Below are 20,190 nucleotides of genomic sequence, written 5' to 3' on the forward strand. Positions count from 1 at the left end.
CTTACATTCATGGGTCCGAGCTTTATGTATCCGAGTTCTATGTATACGGTTTATTCATGCATTACATTCATTATATATATGTACATTGACCCGTGACCGAAAGGCGTTATATACGCGAATATATATATATATATATATATATATATATGATAAGAGAGATATATTATATATATATTACCACTATGATGATGATATGATGATGATATTGATTATGGCCGCGTTCCGAGAGGAGCCGATATGATATGATGAGATGCCATAGAGGACGGGCGTTATACACACACATATATCAGGCGTTATACACACATATATATATAGATGTATGACCTTCATTGATAGGCATGAGCATGCATATTATGCGCCCACAGTGGCATTGTCAGTTACACAGATTTATGCAGATACATACAGATACTAGTTCATACAAGTACATGCAGATAGTCATTTCAGCTTATGAGTTCAGATCTTATTCATGATTCTTATATATATATATATATTGTTCTTATGCCTTACATACTCAGTACATTATCCGTACTGACTCCCCGTTGCTCGGGGGGCTGCGTTCATGCCCGCAGGTACAGGTAGACAAACAGGTGGTCCAGCTCAGTAGGACCTCTAGATCTAGCAGTGGTCAGTGCGCTCCATTTGATCCGGAGTTGCAGTCAGTTTTGGTATGCCACCCTTTTGAGATGTGTATGCATATGGGTATGACGGGGCCCTGTCCCGTCCTTTCTACAACTTTTATTCCAGTAGAGGTCTGTAGACAGTTGTATGTATTAGTCAGATGATGTAGCCTTGTCGGCTTCTATTCTTTTGTGTACAGTATATGTAGCAACCTAGCTGGCTTGCACTGTTCTTTCAGCATGTTTATGTATATATAGATTGTTCGAGTTTTGATGTTTCCCTTTTATGAGATCGGTTTATGCCATTATGGGCCTTGATGTTTAGTAAGATTCGTCGAGGGGAAGTGAGTTGTCGCTTCTCCTCGGAGGCGGCTAGCTGCCAGAATTATTCGAAACCACACTACAACCCACCAAAACTTTGTCTCTAGCGACAGAGTGTTCTTGAATATCTTCGACTTTTTGCTCAACCACCGTAGGCTGCCCTTGGCTATAACGGAGGCCAACCACTCCGTTACCGACTGTGTCATCCTCCTCTGAATCTTATCATCGTACTCAACCATGTGAAGAGGTGGAGCAAAGTCAGCCCCAAAATAATACATGTTTATGGCGGCAGGTGATCTATCAACTTTCACTTTTCGAACCTTAACCTCGTCCGCCAACGGGACATCCTGCTTCAGCATTCCTGGCTTCACAACTGTGCTCAATTGCGCACCATAATTGGCATAGAATTCCCACACGAGCATTGGGCAATAGTCGCCCGGTTCGCTGTTGAAAACCTCTAGCTTGTAGTGGGTCAGCAGTGCCCTGATTTGTGGGTGATCCTCCAAATCCCAGAATCCTATTCACTTTTATTCCTAAATATTTTGCCTAGGAGCACCCTCTTTCTTTATACTTTCAATGCCCTTGTCAAACCGCTCTCGTGAACCTTTTACCGAGAATTGAAGGGCATCCTCCGCTTCAGCCCTGATCAGGCTTTCCTCCTGTCTTCGATAATCTGCCACTTCCTGGGGGGTGACAGGGGTTACCACTGGATTCCAAGCTATTTCTGATGCTCGGGCTTGTTCCGGCTCGGACCCTACTATATCTGAGCTAGAGGAATCCTCTTCTTCAGACTGGGAGGGAACCTGTACTGGGTTAGCTTGGCCTCGAGTTGAGATCATCAATTGTTTTAATGGTCTGTTGTCCTCATCAGACAAATCTTGGTCCGAGGGAACATCCTTAAGCCTTGTAGTAACCCTGCCCCTCTTGCCTTGTGTAGAAGTTCTACCTTTGTGTTAGGGTGGCATACCTGTTGAGGAAAACATTTACAGTGTTAGAAAGTTGCTACCGGACCCATGAAAGAAGCGGCAAGTCTTTGCTTGCAAATGAAGTGTTTCAGCAGTGTAGGCCGCACAGTCAAAGTACAGGGTGTATTTTGAAGTACGGACACAAGGTACGCGACGTACACTGATGAACGGGACGTACTTTATGTACGTACTTAGGAGTTTACAGCTTAGAAGTTTCTGTTGCCTTTCACTGATGTACGTGATCAAGGTACGTGACGTACAATAAATTACGGAACGTACTTTGCTCACGTACTTTTAGGTATATAACTGGGCCGATTCTGTAATCTTCTACTGAGGTACGTGAGCGATGTACGCGACGTTCAATAAAGTACGACCTGTACATTCATCACGTACTCTCAAGTATTGCCATTAGACTCTGCGAAATCTTAACGACGGCCTACACAACATCATCAACACGTAAATTACTTCTTTCATGATTCAATTAAGGGGTTTAGGGGTGCGGGTTACTCAGACTTCACCCGTTGCATAATAATTCTCTTTGAGACAATTTACCGAGCAGTTGGCGGGCATAACAACTTTAGGCTTCAAAACTGAAACCAATCATTGGAATGCCCTCCAACCCAGTGGGGATATGAAATATTTGTCCCCACGAGTTCTATACATGACAGCATATCACTCCCCACCCTGAATTACACCCACAAATGCTCCCATAATCAGATTTTACTTATATGTACTACCTTACAATCCACAAAGCGAATATACAATGAAAGAACTAAATCAACATACCTGTGAGGAAGATCACAACGAGAATAATATACGCAATTCAAAAGATCCCTACAAGTTCCTTTCCTCCACTACTTTTTCGGGTACAAAAGATGGAATTGGGTGTTTTAGTGATTGGGAGGACTATGGTGAGATTATATGGTGGATTGTGAGTAATGGGTTGCAGTAATGGCCGGTATTGATGGGTTGGTAATAGGGTGGAATCGTGGGTGAGGAATGGGGAAGTTGGAAGGAATTTAGAAGTGGGAAGGGAAAAAAAAGTTTCGTTCCTTTAGTTTTTAACTTCCCATTTTTTTTTAAAGTTTGTTATATCCGGAAAAGGTACGCACGTACATATAGCACGTACCTTTCTTCCTTGTTCTAGTGAGTGTATTCGACGTACCTGATAAAGTACGCGGAGAAGGTACGGGACGTACAATGAAGTACGGCCCGTTCTTTCCTCACGTACTTCCCAAAAATTTCCAGTGAGTTTGCAATCTTCGCTCTACAAGTACGGGCATGAAGTGCGCCCCGTACAATAAAGTACGGGACGTTCTTCTCAGCCTGTACTTCGACCGTCAAAATTCCTGCAAGCCTAACACAAGTCTAAAAGAAAAACGTTACACTATTCTAAGAAAGCTGTAAAACATGGGTTGCCTCCCATGTAGCGCTTGATTTAACGTCGCAGCTCGGTGGTGTTACCAATTTACTTTTGGTCGGGACATGCCGAGTCGTCATTCATTCCCAGGTGCTTCAACCGATATCGGTCAACAATCTTATCTCTCGAAATCATACCATGGTAGTGCTTCACCCTCTGCCCCTTCACCTTAAATGTCCGAGTTCCATCTTCGGACTTCAATTCAATAGCTCCATGGGGTGAGACACTTACCACTTCAAAGGGACCTGACCATCGTGATTTCAATTTGCCCGGTAGCAGTTTCAATCTAGAATTAAATAGCAGGACGGGGTCACCCTTGTAGAATTCCCGCTTCAGAATTTTCTTGTCATAATACTGCTTCATCCTCTCTTCGTATAACACTGCACTTTCATAGGCCTGATAGCGGAACTCATCTATCTCATTGAGTTGAAACAACCTGAGTTTGGTCGTTTCTTCCCAATTCATGTTCAATTTCTTCAAGGCCCACATGGCCTTATGTTCAAGTTCAACTGGCAGATGGCATGCTTTGCCAAAAACTAGCTTGAAAGTCAAAGTCCCAATCGGAGTCTTGAAGGCAGTCTGGTAAGCTCATGGAGTATCATCAAGCTTGCGGGCTCAATCAATTCTATTTGCATTCACCGTTTTCACTAAAATACTCTTTATCTCCCTATTAGAGACTTCCACTTGCCCACTTGTCTGAGGATGATAAGGGGTTGCCACCCTATGTTTGACTCCATACTTCTCCATCAATCCCGCAAAGGCTTTATTACAAAAGTGAGAACCACCATCATTGATTATCGCCCTTGGAGTACCAAAACGAGTAAATATGTTCTTTTTCAAGAAACTCATGGCACTCTTGGCTTCGTTATTAGGTAAAGCCACCGCTTCTACCCATTTAGAAACATAATCAACAGCCATCATGATATATTTCATATCACAAGAGCTTACAAAGGGACCCATAAAATCAATTATCCAAACATCGAACACCTCAACTTCCATTACGAAGTTCATAGGCATCTCTTGCCTCCTACCAATATTCCCCTGCCGTTGGCACTGATCGCAAGATCGTATCATCAAATTAGCATCAGGAAAGAAAGTGGGCCAATAACAACCACATTCAAGAACCTTTGCAGCAGTTTTCGTACCACTATGATGTCCCCCAACTGGGGAGTCGTGGCAAGCCTTCAAAATCTCCAACACCTCACTTTCTGGGACACAATGCCGAATAATGTTATCGGCGCAAGTTCTGAATAAGTATGGTTCATCCCAATAGTACTGACGAACATCCCGCAAAAATTTCTTTTTCTGATAAGATTTGATCTCGTCAGGAATGACACCAGTCACCAAGTAATTGGCAAAATCCGCATACCAGGGTGCCACTTGCATAGAAACCTCCAAAACTTGCTCATCTGGAAACGCATCTTCAATATCAAGTTCTTCTGCTGGCACCCCAGTTTCCTCAAGCCTAGAGAGATGATCTGCGACCTGATTTTCGGATCCCTTTCAATCTTTTACCTCGAAATCAAACTCTTGTAACAAAAGGACCCAACGAATCAGTCACGTCTTAGCCTCCTTCTTTGCCATTAAATACCTCAACACAAAGATGGTCAGTGTACACCACAACCTTGGACCCCAGAAAATAGGATTGAAACTTCTCAAAAGCATATACTATCGCAAGCAGCTCTTGCTCAGTCACCGTGTAGTTCATCTGCGCCACATTAAGTGTCCTACTAGCATAGTAGATCGGGTGCATAATTTTATTGTGCCTCTGGCCAAGCACAACACCTATCGCGAAACCACTAGCATCACACATCAACTCAAAGGGCAAGGACCAATCAGGAGTAACAATAACAGGAGCAGTAGTGAGGCGCTCCTTTAATTCATCAAACGCCTTTCGGCACTTGTCATCAAACACAAACTTAGCCTCTTTTTCAAGAAGCTTGCACATCGGGTTAGCAATCTTGGAGAAATCTTTGATGAAGCGCCTGTAGAACCCAAAATGTCCTAAGAAACTTCGGACACCTTTAACTGAGATGGGTGGAGGAAGTTTTGCAATCACATCTATCTTCGCTTGATCGACCTCAATTCCCTTTTCAGAGATTTTATGACCGAGGACGATCCCTTCCTTCACCATAAAGTGGCACTTCTCCTAATTTAGCACGAGATTTGTCTCCTCACATCTTTTCAGCACTTGACTCAGATGGTCAAGACAATCCTCAAACGAATCACCAACAACTGAGAAATCATCCATAGACACTTTCAAGAAATCCTCTACCATGTTAGAAAAGATCGACATCATGCACCTCTGAAAAGTGGCTGGTGCATTACACAACCCAAAGGGCATTCGGCTGAACGCAAACGTCCCATAGGGACAAGTAAAAGTCGTCTTCTCTTGATCTTCTAAGGCAATGTTGATTTGATTATAGCCCGATTAACCATCTAGGAAGCAATAGTAAGACCTCCCAGCCAGCCTATCCAAAGATCTGATCAATGAAAGGCATAGGAAAATGGTCTTTACAAGTGGCAGTATTCAGCTTCCTATAGTCCATGCAAACACATCATCCAGTAACTGTACGAGTGGGAATCAGCTCATTCTTTGCATTAGGTACCACAGTGATACTTCCTTTCTTTGGTACACATTGAACAGACTTACCCACTTGCATTTCGTAATCGGATACACTACCCCAGCATCTAACCACTTTATGATCTCCTTTTTCACGACCACTTGCATATTCTAGTTCAATCTCCGCTGATGCTCAACACTCTGCTTACTGTCCTCTTCTAGCTGAATTTTATGCTCACAAATACCAGAAGGAATACGCCAAATATCTACTATGGTCCAACCAATAACACGCTTGTACTTGCGTAAAATCTCCACTAAACGCTCAATCTGTTCCTCAGTCAATAATGCTGAAATGATCACTGGCAATGTCTTGTTCGGACCAAGGAACTCATACCTCAAGTGTGCTGGGAGCTGCTTAAGCTCAAGCTTTGGAGGCTCAACAATAGAAGGCTTAGCTAGTGGAGTAGTTCTATTTGCAAGATCAAGATCAAGCTTTCTTGGGTGGTAAGTGTAGGAACCTAGACCCTCAAGCGCGTTTATAGTTTCCACGTAGCCTTCCATATCACACGTATCAAAGTTCATCAGAACCGCAGCGAGAGCTTCTCCCAGACTTTCTTCTTCCATTTTGTGTTCGACAAAGATCATCAATCCCATCAAACGAATCAATAATCGAGATACTCTCATAAGCGCTTGGCAACTTCATCCCCTTGCTTGCTTGGAAAGTCACTTCTTCATCATTCACTCGGAACATAATTTCATTCTTTTCAGAGTCCATAAGCGCTCTACCCGTAGCAAGGAACGATCTTCCCAAGATGATGGGAATATCTCTATCCACTGTACAATCCAGAATCACGAAATCAGCAGGCAACATGAACTTACCCATTTGCACCAACACATCATCTATAACCCCAACTGGCTTCTTGATAGATCTGTTTGCCATCTGTAATCGCATATAAGCCGGTCTAGGAGTCCCCAATCCAAATTTTTTGAAAATAGCAAGGGGCATCAAGTTGATACTTGCCCCATTATCACACAAAGCACGAGTGAATGCATGAAGCCCAATATTACACGGAATGGTAAACGCCCCTGGATCTCCCTTCTTCTGAACTGTGGTGGAAGCAATAATTAAACTCACACGATGAGTTAAATTCACTGTCTCATGTTGAATAGACCTTTTCTTCATAAGCAAGTCTTTCACAAACTTAGCAAATCCGGGCATCTCTTTGACAGCATCTAAGAATGGAAAATTCACTGTTAACTACTTCAACTGATCATAGAACTTCTGACACTTAGCATCATCATTCTTCTTTGCCAACCTCTGAGGAAAGGGAGGCTTTGCTTTGTACATCTGAGTCAAAGGGCGAAGAGCCCCTTTTATCATGTGTTTCCTTGTATCAGCAGCAACTTCTGGAATATCAGCAACTTTTTCTTCACCACGGACTTCATCATCAATAATAGGCACATCAGAATGCACCTCTTCTTCCTCAATAATTGGATCTAGATCAACCACCTTCTTGTCAGCACCTTGAAGTATTTTACCACTCCTCGTGCTAATAGAAAAAGTACGTTCCACGCCCCACCATTCTTCGGGTTTGGAATAGTATCACTAGGAAGCCCTTTTTAGCTAGGATGCTGTTCTCTAGAAAGATCACGCATCTGCTGTTCAAGATTCTGAATAGCTGCTGAATGAGAAACCACTGTCTCTGATAGCCCAGATAATGTCTTTTCAGTGTTTGTCTGACTTGCCAACACTTTTTCAAGCATTGACTCCAACCTCGAACTACCTTGATCATTAGACTACCCTTTTGGTGGAATGTAAGGGTTGGAACTTTTGTTCCCAAAGTTACCATTGTTGTTGTTGTATCTACCTTGGTTCGGTCCACCATAGTTGTTATTGTAGTTCCCTTGGTTGTTGTTGTAGTTCCCTTGATTGTATGACCCCTGCCCTTGTTGGGGTCTCCAGTATCTCTGAATTAGCCCAGGAATATCCCCTTTCGCTATGTAATCTACATACTAAACATTCTCATCTTGCGAAGGGGGGCCCTCTTGATATGGACCCTCTGGGACTTGGTACATTCCAGGTGGCATGCTTGAGATATCTTCACAAACGTTCACCTTCTTCGCTTCTCTCTCATCAAGCCTCTTTGTCAGTAAAGAGAGACTAGTGGCCAATTGTGCCAACGTCTGCTGCGTTTCCTGGCTATCTTTCACAATATTTTGAATCAACGGTGTTCCAAGTGATAGCCCATCGAATTACTTGAATGCCATGCTTGTCTGTGTAGTCAATCGATCAAGTATATCAGTAATACTAGCATAGGACTTATTCATGAAACACCCGCTGGCAGCATTATTGGCTATCGCTTGGGTCATAGGATCCAACCCTCTATAGAACTTCTCCTTCAAAATCTGATCTGGAAAACCATGGTTTGGACTCCTATCCAAATATTCTTTGTACCTCTCCCAAGCTTCAAAAAATTGTTCCCCATTATGTTGTTTGAACTCGTAAATCTGATCACGAATTTCAACTCTTTTACTCGGAGGATACCACTTCTTGTGAAACACTCTGACCATCTCTTCCCATGTAGCAATAGAGTTTCGGGGCAGCTTTGTGAACCATTTTCTCGCTTCTCTGGCTAACGAATATTTGAAGAGTTTCAAATCGAACCGCTTCTTGAGTCACACCCCGCTGGATATGCTGAGAGCACACATCCAGAAAGTTTGTTATGTGTTGGTGAGGGTCATCATCAACTGCATTCCGAAAGTATCCCTCTTGTTTGAGCATATGATAGAGGGAATTATCAAACTTGATAGTAGTAGCAGTCACCCTCGGATGAATGATTGCAGATGCAAAGTCTTCATCTCGCTTCGACTCATCAAAGAAAAAACATTCTCCACTGGAAGTTTATTGTTGGCCTTGATCACCTGGTTTACAAGGTAGCAAACAAGGTGTGTTGGAATATGACAAAGACTTTAAGAAGAGTAAACACTATTTAGTAATTTCAAAACCGTATTCCCCGGCAACGACGCCAAAATTTGATACGCTCAAATTACACCTCTTAATAGTATAACGCTGACGTTATCAAATATAGTAACCCAACGAGGTTGGGGTCGAATCCCACAGATAATATGGTGTGAAAAGTTTACTAAACAAGTATTATACTAATCTTGCGATCCTGGTGTATTCCAGAAAAAAGGGTTTTATAGTTGTTTTGGTTCGTGGACTAATGTAAAGTGACTTAAAATTTAAAGTGGTAAATATATGGGTAAAAAGAACCAAGGTTGTGTTCCCGTCAGATAAAGTGTATGATCATGGGTATCGATCCTGATATACTTCTAATGGATCGTTTGTATGGATGCACTTAACCTCTATGTGAATCTGAACTATTTCTCAATAAGAAAAGATTATTTCTTTCTATGCTTTTTCCAAATACAAGAAAGTATGCATGAAGAACGATTAATTATGCCAAGTAAATTCCTCTTATTCCTAAGTGAATTTATTAAACAAGGTTTAAAGCCTTGAGTTCTTGTTATTTGTTCTTACCTAACCCTAGCTATTTTCCCAAATAAACTAAATTTTATGGCGTTAGCTAATGTTTGCAACCACAAACTATATGATGAAAACGAAGAACAAATAAACCCTAACAATCCATTATGCGTATATCTTTCACGATCCCCAATCACAACACACCCATCCTTGGGTTCACAACCTTAGTAAAGGTGTTTAGCTACTCATGGCAACAAGAAAACAATAAAAGATTGAAGATTGCATAATTGAAATTGTGATAAATCTTACGAATAAAATTGGAAATTAATTGAGTGTAATTGTCTTGAAATCCTTGAAGAGTAACTAAGAACAAAATTTGCTCCACGCAAGTCTCAAATTTCAGAATTTCAAAAGCAAGAAAGTGATAAAAAAAACATTCAAAACCCTATTGGCTATTTATAAGAGTCAAATCCTTCTTCAACATGGAACAAATCAAGTCACCCTTGCGGAAAGAGTACGAGACGTACATTGAAGTACGTCCCGTCCTTGTAAAATGCAGCCTTTGACTAGCTTCAAACTTTGGAAGAAGTACGGGCAAATGTCCATCCCGTTCTTTGAAGTACGGGACGTACTCTCACGACATCCTTTTCCTCAATGCTTTAATGACTTTATGTTGCTTTAAGCCAAGGGAAGGGCACTGATACGCTCAAATTACACCTATTAATGGTATAACGCGGATGTTGTCAAATATAGTAACCCAACAAGGTTGGGGTCGAATCCCACAGAGAACAATATGTAGGCAATTTAAGCAGATTATGAATTATCACTAACAATAGCTAGACCGAAAGCATCAATGGTGGTTTTTGATAAAATACGAAAATATAAATTCTAATCTAGAAAGCAAGTAAATTGATCAATGGCCACAAGTAAGGAATTAAGGAATCTATTTCTCAAGTAACGATCCAATCTATTTCTCGAATTATAAATAATAGCAAGTTTATTTTATTTAGCCTCGGATAATGACTCTAAATTAACTTCTCCCGAAGATTAACTAGACTATATATCGCCTATTCCTAGGTCAATTTCCATTAGATATGGGTTAATGCCCCAAATTCATGTTAATTATTTTATCCCAACCCCGTTCTTTCTCTTTCGAGTTTTAAACAAAGTAAATGGGCGAGTCCTAGGGTTAGCTAATCCCTTGAAAAACATTAAAGAACAAGAATAATTAAAATAACAACAACTTACTTGATTAAAAATAATGTCGATCAATAAATAAGCACAACAAGAGTTTCAATCTCAATTGTCACCAAGGAATTACCATAAACAAGGTTTGAATAAAAGAAAGAAAATATACGTAGGAACCCTAGCCTCCAAACTTGTGTTTTATGCCAAAGATGTCTAAGAATTGTGGCTTTTGAAATATTTATAAGTGTAGAAAAAAAGCCCAAATAAAATAACTGAATCCAAAATGAATTGGGAAATAATTTTGAGGCCGAAAATAACTTTAAGTTCTTCGCACCAATTGACGCAATAAGATTAGCCATGTTGACCAACGCGTTGCGCCAAAGCTCTTTTGCAGTTGATCAATAAATAAGCACAACAAGAGTTTCAATCTCAATTGTCACCAAGGAATTACCATAAACAAGGTTTGAATAAAAGAAAGAAAATATACGTAGGAACCCTAGCCTCCAAACTTGTGTTTTATGCCAAAGATGTCTAAGAATTGTGGCTTTTGAAATATTTATAAGTGTAGAAAAAAGCCCAAATAAAATAACTGAATCCAAAATGAATTGGGAAATAATTTTGAGGCCGAAAATAACTTTAAGTTCTTCGCACCAATTGATGCAATAAGATTAGCCATGTTGACCAACGCGTTGCGCCAAAGCTCTTTTGCAGTTTCTTTAGCTTCTTCCTCTGTTGGCTGCCAGGTAAGTACTTCAAATTCTTATTTCTCTTCTTTTACGTATAATATAATATAATGTTCTCTTCCCAATCATTACCCAATAATTTGGCCAATTTTATTTAAATGCAACAATATAATATTAAGCACAGTTCACTATAATTAATACTCAAAAGACGATTAAAAGTACCAAGATGTGAGGCAAACAATGGCTAAATATATGCATTTTTTGCCGAACATCAGGCACCAAGTACAGCCCATCCTTCTATGTATGGGACGTGATTTCTAAGCCGTACTTCCCCTTGTTTTTTCAGAAACTTCAGTGGCTTTCCTCCCAAGTGCGGGGAACAGGTACGTCCCGTCCTTTCAAGTACGTGACGTCCTTCTTCATGTTTTGCTCCATTTTGCTGAAACTTCCGTCTTTGGACTCCTATAATGCCAAATACCTGAAACACAATAAAAACACATCAAATTGACAAAGATTTCCTCAAAAACAAGTAAAACTTATAGCCAAAAAACGTCGAATGTGCCAAAAACCCCGGCACATCAATCAACACAAGCAAGTAAGCAGTAGTGCATAAAAAAATGTAAAAGCCTAAGAATAAGAAGTAGTTCAAACAGTACAAGCATATGTAAAAGTAAACTATTAATGTGCCAGTCAGACAAGAAAGGTAGAGGACATGGGGGTTAAGACATCAACCAAGGGAGGACAAGGGAAGGGTGCAGAGACTAAAGGAAAATGCTTGGAGCTGATTACTGGGGGTGATCTAAGGCTTGAAGAAAATTGTCAATTTTCTCAATATAAGTGCCCTGATCTTAGAGCTTTTGGTTCCTGAGATCTTCTACTTTGATCTTTAACTGATCCCTCAGAAGAGAATTCTCTCCTTTCATCTGCTTAATTTCTGCATGTGCTACCTTTAGGGCTTTGGTGAGAATATAGATAGTGGAGCCTGCTCCTTTAGGCACACACTCACAATCTTCTAGAGTATCCATGGAGATCACATTCTCTTATGTTCCCAAGGTGACTGTGCCAGTCCTCACATTAAAATGCCCAAGGACCTTTGTCAGGAAAAAGCCATAAGAAAGACCAGGATCATTTTCACTAGTGCTCACTGCATTGATCATATGATTGATCATGATTGCTGGTAGATTGATCGGTTCAAGAGTTGACAATGCATCCATGAGTACCATATGTTCTAAAGTGAAACTTCCATCTCTTCCACTTCTTGGTATGAGCACCTTGCCCACAAACTCAAAAACTAGTTGACAAGTGGGTTTGAGATCCTGTTTGAGGAGCTTTCCTGGATGGATTGACCTGCCTTTCTTAACAATCACATTTTTGAAGGAGGTGGAAGCCCTTCTATTCACATCCCTCAGCCCTTTGGTTGGTACTCCCAAGATTTCGGCTAGTACTGTTTTAGTCAGCACAAAGTCTGTCATATTCACTATTAAGGCCAGAGCACTGTCATCAAGATAAAGTAGATTTTTATACAATTCCATTACTTCAAATTCATACACACAAGGAGCCGGTGGAGTAAGAAGATGAGTCCACTTTTGAAATTTCACCATCTCCCACAGTTCTTTCATCCCAGTCCCCTCTTCTAGGTTTACATCAATCATCATACCAAAGAAAATCTTCTATGTTTGGAGATGTTCATTTCTCAGTTCAATTTCATGTCTTTCAACGACACTTGTCCTCCATTTCTTTTGCGAGGCAGATTGAGTATCACTTTCTTTTCCGCCTATCTCCTCCTCCCCTATTGTCACTCCTTGTGATTTTCTTTTCTTTGTTTTCCTTCATGCCCCCAGAGATCTGATTACGCACTGAGCAAAGTATGATATCACTATTAGAGTCAACATCTTCTCCTGAGTTTTCTTTTGACGCACAAGGTGCTTTAGCACAGATAGGACACCAAGTTTTCTTCTCAGGGTAAGAGACGGGTACGACCTCTGTAGGCTTTTCTTTCCTGTTATGATTTCCAACCTGTTGTCCTTTAGAGTTGTCGATGTTACCTCTTCCCATTTCAGCCTCTCCACTTGTTTCGTCCGATACTTTTGAAGAGGAGTCTGACGATCTTTCCTCAAGATTCAAGGGTCCTCTTAGTTTGAAGACACCAGATAGAGATGTAGATATACTTTGGTTAGAGGAGATTGAGTTCTCAGAGGATAACGATTGGGAGTTCATTTTGATTTGGCTTGAATGAGGGTTTTGAGTTATTTGTACTTGGTAAGAGTGATGAGATAGGAGTTAGTTCAGACGGCCTTGTATAGGACAGAAGAGAGAATGAAAAGTTCAATGGTCTGATGGTTTTGGTAAGTGAAGAGAGGGAAGGACAAGAGAGATGCATTTAAGTTATCCGAGATGACATTTTAGGACAAGTGTGAGAGACAAGACAGATTGGTTTAGAAATGAAGCATCGATTGGAAGACTTAAGGTTTAAAATTAGAATTAGAAGATGCTTGACCGACTTGGCACTTAAATAGTTGAGAACATATGAAGGTATTGAAAGAACTACTAACCTGAGTCACAGAGAGACCGGTCTTTAGATAGTTTTGATCGTGCTGAGCAGCAGTTCTGTACTTTGTTCATATGCAGTCCTTCACCTCATATGTGTGCATACCCCTTCTTCTGTCACATCCACCCTCCTCTTCTCTCTCCTTATCCTACACTTCTTCTGAGGTCCTTTCTTCTGAGAACCAGTTCCTTTTGTGCCCAAACTTGCTTTCCTTTTGATGAAGTTTATGTTCCTCTGAAATGATTCAATTCTTTCTTTGCAAGACTCCTTGTAGTGACCTGCTTGCCCGCAATGAGTGCAAAGCCAATTCTAGTGGAGACATACTTGCTGTGAGGATTGTAAGGTGTCTTCTTGTAACCAATCCCTTCCCTACCGCTTCCTTTACTCTTGTACATGGAGGTAATTACGTCAGAAGACCAGGTTCGCTTGAGAGTTTTGTCAAGATCAAGCTTAATTCTATTCAAGTCTTCCTTCAATTGGTTGCTCCTCTCAACTTCAGTAGTAAGACTTTGTTTTGCCCTTTTTATCTCATCTTCAAGCTTCAACTAAATTTTACTAGCTTCACCCTTCCTTTTAAGAGAAGCTCTTGTATCCCCTTTTATTTGACCTTCCAGGATAATAGTTAGCTAATTGGTCTTATCAACCCACTCTCTCACCTCTCCAATCGACACTAACAAATTGTCTCTTTCAAGTTTAGAATTACTGATTTCAAGAGTTAGTGAGTGCATCCTTTTCATCAATAAGGGCATGATCGGCATTAATTAACACACCTGACAGTGACATGGGTTTATTTAGTGAGTAGGCTTTTAGGTTTTTCTTTACCTCTAAGAAATTTACCTCTTCCACTTCATCACTCTCGTCACTATCATCTGAATTTGACTTTGACATGAGGGCAAGGATAGAAATACACTTGGAGGATTCATTTTTAATGACCACCATGGATGTATCACCTCTATCATCCTCATCTTCAGACTCGCTGGAGAAGTCCCTTAATGTAGCAAGTGTCTGCTTTACTGTTTCATCAGCAGCTTAATTTCTTCAGAACCTTTTGTCAGGAAGATAGTTTCTCCTTGCAGTTCTTTCATAACTGTCCTGTTTACTTAGAGAACACTCTTTAGCGAAGTGACCAGGTCTACCACACCTATGGCCGAGGTAGTCATTTCCTCTGGAGTTTTTGCTGGAGCTTCCTGCCTTGGGGATTCCACCATTTCTTCGGATCAGTTTAATAAATCTTCGTGAGAGATATGCCAGCTTAGATTCATCATCACTTGAGTCTTCTCTAGAAGCTTTGAGAGCAAGACTCTTTTCTCTTTTTACTTCATTGTTTTCATCCTTCTTCAAGGTCATCTTCATCTAATAGGTTTTAAGGTTTCCAATAAGTTCATCGACCGTCAGCTTGGTGAGGTCTTGGGCTTCATAAATAGCATTTACCTTACTATCCCAGGAATCTGGCAAAACACCAAGCAACTTCCTCACCAGTTTAGTAGTTGTGATGTCCTCTCCTAGAGAATAAAGATCATTAATGATAGAGGTGAATCTAGTGTGCATATCATGAATAGATTCTCCCTCCTTCATTTTGAACATTTTATACTCCGTGGTAAGCATGTTGATCTTGGAGTTCTTCACCTGTGTTGTTCCTTCATGGGCAGTTTGAAAAGCTTCCCAGATCTCTTTAGCAGATGAGCACGCTGAGACTCGATTGTATTCATCTGGTCCTATTCCACACACAAGGATCTTCTTGTCTTTATAATTTTTCTCCAATGCCTTCATATCAGCATCGTTGTATTATTTCCTTGTTTTGGCGGTGGTTTTTATACTATCTTCACCTGTGTGTACTAGAATACAGGGGCCATCACAAATGATGTCCCACAGCTCTGAGTCTTCAGCTATGATGAAGTCGTACATTCTAGTCTTCCACCACCCATTGTAATTTTCCGTTAAATTAAGGTGGCCTGGTGAAAGATTGACCTTCTTCCATATTGGGTGGAGAAGCCATTTTACAGATTCTTTCTAGGTTTTAACCTTATAGAATGAACCCTTCTTATACCAATTGTTGTTGGTTGTGCGTCCACCAAATAGTGTATGAGGGACCTAGTTATGTACTAGTTCCCTTATTCAATGCAGTAAGTAAAGAAGGCACAGTTTTTACCGTGAAAAACTCCTTGCTCGAGAGATTAAAAACCAAGCCCTACACCAGTAGGATTTTAATTCCACTACACGAGCAACTTCAGGTTACAACTCTATCGTAAGTTAGGAATTAACTCCCATAATCCCTTACCCTTACAATAATGCTTATGCAACCTAGGAACTAACTCTCATATCCCTCCATACTTGTAATACTCCGATTGCAAGCACCTCCACTTGACTAACCCTAGCCAAGGACCACTAATACACCTAGACTTACTCTGGCCTAGTGTACCACTCAAGAGTTTGTGGAAGCAACCTTGAGAATTTAAAATACCTACAGAAAGCTTCCTTTTTGGGAATAGTAGGTCTACAGTTTAAGCATAAGTAAACAAAGACTTACAATAACCTAAAGAACATAGACAATATTTTGTGTCTGGATCATGTTCTTCAGCCTATAGATGGCTTCATTCTATAGAGATCTTGAGAAACTTGCGTCGGCAGATTTTGCACAATGTGGATTAGGTTTTTCAAGTCTATTCAATATGTTGCCATCATGTTGTATATATAGTGGGAGCATATGGGATGGATAAAGACCACTCGTTCAGTTTGAACTAAAGCATGGGTCAACTCACAACTGTACTTGTATGCAGCAAGTGACTTGGCTTTATAGATGTTCTCTACTGACTGTGCAAGGTCCACAAAGAGCAAATTACAGACCAGGTCTCTATCTGGTTCTGAAACAGTTTGAAAATTATCAAAACACGAATACACTTGGAACTATCAAAATTTATAGGAGAAGCATGATTAGGGCTTCGGACATAAAGTGTGGTTGGAAATTCCCTTATTTGATAATTGGTTGATTGACTGTGTGATTAACTATTATGATATGGTAAAGAAGGAGTTAATGAATACTCTTCTTATTGACTTAAAGTAATCCCTTATTCATGCTATTGATGAATTGATTCTTGAGTCTTGATATGACTTGTGAAATGGTGACTTGTGTTTCTTGATATTGACTTATTGATTGTTCACATTCCTTAATTGATTGTGGAACGAAAATACATTGTGATGAGAAAGATAATATAACTATGAAAAAGTCACATTTGACAGGGGGTGAGAATGTGGCCTAGATATGGGCTCGTGATCCGAGCTCAGCTCCGGAGCGAGTGGTACATGGACTCCATGGGTCCCCTGCAGGTCATGACTATCTGAGAAAAACAATACCATTTAGCATGTGTTTACATGGTTGAGATACTTCTATTATTTATTGCATTGCATCGGTTCATGACTATCTGGGAAAAATAATTCCATTTAGCATGTGTGTACACGGTTGAGATACTTCTACTATTTATTGCATTACATCGGCTCATGAGTATTTGGGCAAACATTACCATTTAGCATGTGTGTACGGAAATGTGACAGAGTTGAGATAATTCATGAGATATAGCTGTGTTGGTAATTACATGATTTGAGATACTTTTATTGATTGTTGGTTGTGCCTTTATGCATAATACTAGTCTTAGTCGGCTTATGATATCTACCGGTACATAGTGTTTGTACTGATACTACCTTGCTGTATTCTTTTGAGTGCAGATTGTGATCCAAAGACGTCTACTAGACCTCATATTTAGCATGAGGCCAGTTACAGATAGATTTGAGGGTGAGCTCCTATCCATGCCAGGCCGCCTGAATATCTTTCTCATTTTGGATGTCTATTTCATTTCAGACAGTTGTTCATTCTTTAGACAACTATGCTTTAGAGTCCTTGTACGATGACTTTCGAATTTTGGGGTTGTAATAGTTAGACTTCCGCATTTGTTAATCGTTTATGGCATGACTAGACGTTTGGATGATTATTATTTGTTTATATTCTTGATATGTCTAAAAATGGATAGGGAATTGGTAATCGTTGGACGGTTGGTTAAGGGGATAGGTTCGCCCACTAGGTGAATTAGTGTGGGTGCCACTCATGGCTATTTGGGTCGTGACAGTCACGAACAATCATGCTAACGCCTTCCCGTTGCGGAGAGGCTCTGAACGATCGAAATCTATTAAATATGTGTTCTACGTTAGAATTTTAGTCTTTGGACACCCATATTACTATACTTCTAAACGCACCCTAAAAAGTGACCCCGGGCCCACAAGGGCAAAACTGAAATTTTATTTAAGAGTTAGTTTATCCATAGCTTAGTTAGTAAATATCTAGTTCAAAAAGTTATTATCTTGACCTTTAATTTCATGAAAAAGCTCTCTTAAGACTTGGGCTAACCCTCCCCCCCCCCCACCCCCACCCCCTCTTTTTCTAACCAAAAATCATGATTCAATTACTAATTAATGCAAGGAATCAGCAAAAAGTAAGGGCCTGTTTGAAAAGCCACCCAGGTAGTTGGAATTGGGTATAATTGAGTGTAATTACACAATTTGGCCTGTTTGTTTGACCAGGTAATTACACAGTTATGTGGGAATTGGGTGTAATTGAGAGCTAGGGTGTATAACACTCTCCAATTCTCAAGGCGGGTTGAGAATTGGGTGTAGTTACACCCTATAATTACAGGGTTACTTTTTAGTTTGTTTATTTTTATTTTTTATTTTTTATTTATTTCTATTATTTTAATTTCTTTTGATTTTTTATTTCTATTATTTTAATTTCTTTTTTATTTTTACTTTTTAGTTATTTTTATTTTTTAAAATGTATTTTTCTTTTTATATTATTTATTTTTCATTTCTTTTCTTCTCATTCCCAACCTTTACTTCTTGTGGTTCTATGTTATTACTGGTATTTTTTTATTTTTTTATTTTATTCATTTAGCATAATCGTGTTATTATTCTAATTTTTGAAACTACACCTCTTAATATTGGATAGAATGAGTTATTAACAAACTTGTCATATAACGAGTGATGTTACTAAAGTAGAATTTCGTTATGAATGAGGTTATAGACTTATATTTTCCCTTTCTTTTGAATTATTTACTTAAGTTACGTCGGAACTTACTTATGTAATGTTGGAATTTTAAACTTTTTCTTTTGGATTTTGAATTTAGGTCATATTTTTAGTTTTAAGTTATTTGCTTTCACATTGCATGTTGTTTATTTTCACTTACAATTGATCAATTTTTTTTGTCAAACATTTGAATAATGTTATGGTATTATATTTATAAATATTATTTTTTTGTTAAACATCCAATCCATGACGTTCTCACAAAAAAAAAAGTCTTCTTTTAAGTTTTATAATTAATTAAAATTAAATATTATTAATTTGAAAAATATATATCAATTATATTTTACAATATTAGTTACAAATATATGATTATTAATTAATATATTTTCAAGAAACAATGTGTTATTAAATAACTATTATAAAGGAAAATATTTTTTAAATATTAATTTTAAATTTTATTTTTAAATTAAACTAACTGTGTAATTACAAGTGTGCAACCAAACAACACGCTTATAATTATGTTATGACAAACAAACAGGTCGTTGTAATTATACTACCGAGTAATTACTAGGCTGTGTAATTACTACCCTAGTAATTACACCAACTCCAATTACCAGGTGGCTTTCCAAACAGGCCCTAAGGGATTTTAGGTTAGAAACTTATCCCCAAGAAGACTTCAAGGATACTCTTGATCTCTCCCAAAACCTAGCTCTAGAAATTATGATAAAATAGGGCTTAATCCTGAAGTTTGAAAATTAATTACTGCTCCAGCCCGATCCTTCATCGCAATCGCGGACTGGGTCATCGGGATCGCGATGTCCATCAGCGAACTGGCCCAGTTGGGTCCATCGCGATCTCAGGACCTGTCAAATGACCACGATAACCCGCGAGTTGACCAACCCAGAACCCACGTCTCCTCGCGATCTCGAAGGACCTTTCCCACCAAGGGCCCCGATAGCGGTCCATTCTTCGAGGTCGCGAAGAAGGAAACCAGCCACTGAACACCAAATTTTTCTGGTGTTCTCCGAACTTGATTTTGACACACAAACACCCCCGGAACCCCCCCTCCCCTACACAAATCGAATATGCAAATTGCGTATAAACAATGTTACAAACTTGTTTGCATCCTCAAAACACCGATCCAACGCCGCTAAGACACGTTGTTCTACGAAAAGCCCTCAAAATCTCGAAAACCCAAAACTAATCAACCCAACACCCAAAAGAACGCTTCGGGGCCCGAACCCACCACTTGAATAAGTCACAAATGACATCTCGGACTTAATGGAATTGTCAGAATTCAGTTTCGGACACGTTTACTCAAAAGTCAACATTTGGT

At 39.6% G+C, this 20,190-nt stretch overlaps 1 non-coding gene across 1 annotated transcript; it reads left to right on the forward strand.

Moving 5' to 3' along the window:
* The first annotated feature begins 8,302 nt into the window (after positions 1–8,302).
* LOC132069074 (small nucleolar RNA R71) lies at positions 8,303–8,408 on the forward strand. Its single transcript, XR_009417642.1, has one exon. It is a non-coding gene; the product is annotated as a small nucleolar RNA R71 (small nucleolar RNA).
* The last annotated feature ends 11,782 nt before the right edge of the window (positions 8,409–20,190 follow it).

This window comes from Lycium ferocissimum, chromosome 8 (genome assembly GCF_029784015.1).
Source record: "Lycium ferocissimum isolate CSIRO_LF1 chromosome 8, AGI_CSIRO_Lferr_CH_V1, whole genome shotgun sequence".
NCBI lineage: Eukaryota > Viridiplantae > Streptophyta > Magnoliopsida > Solanales > Solanaceae > Lycium > Lycium ferocissimum.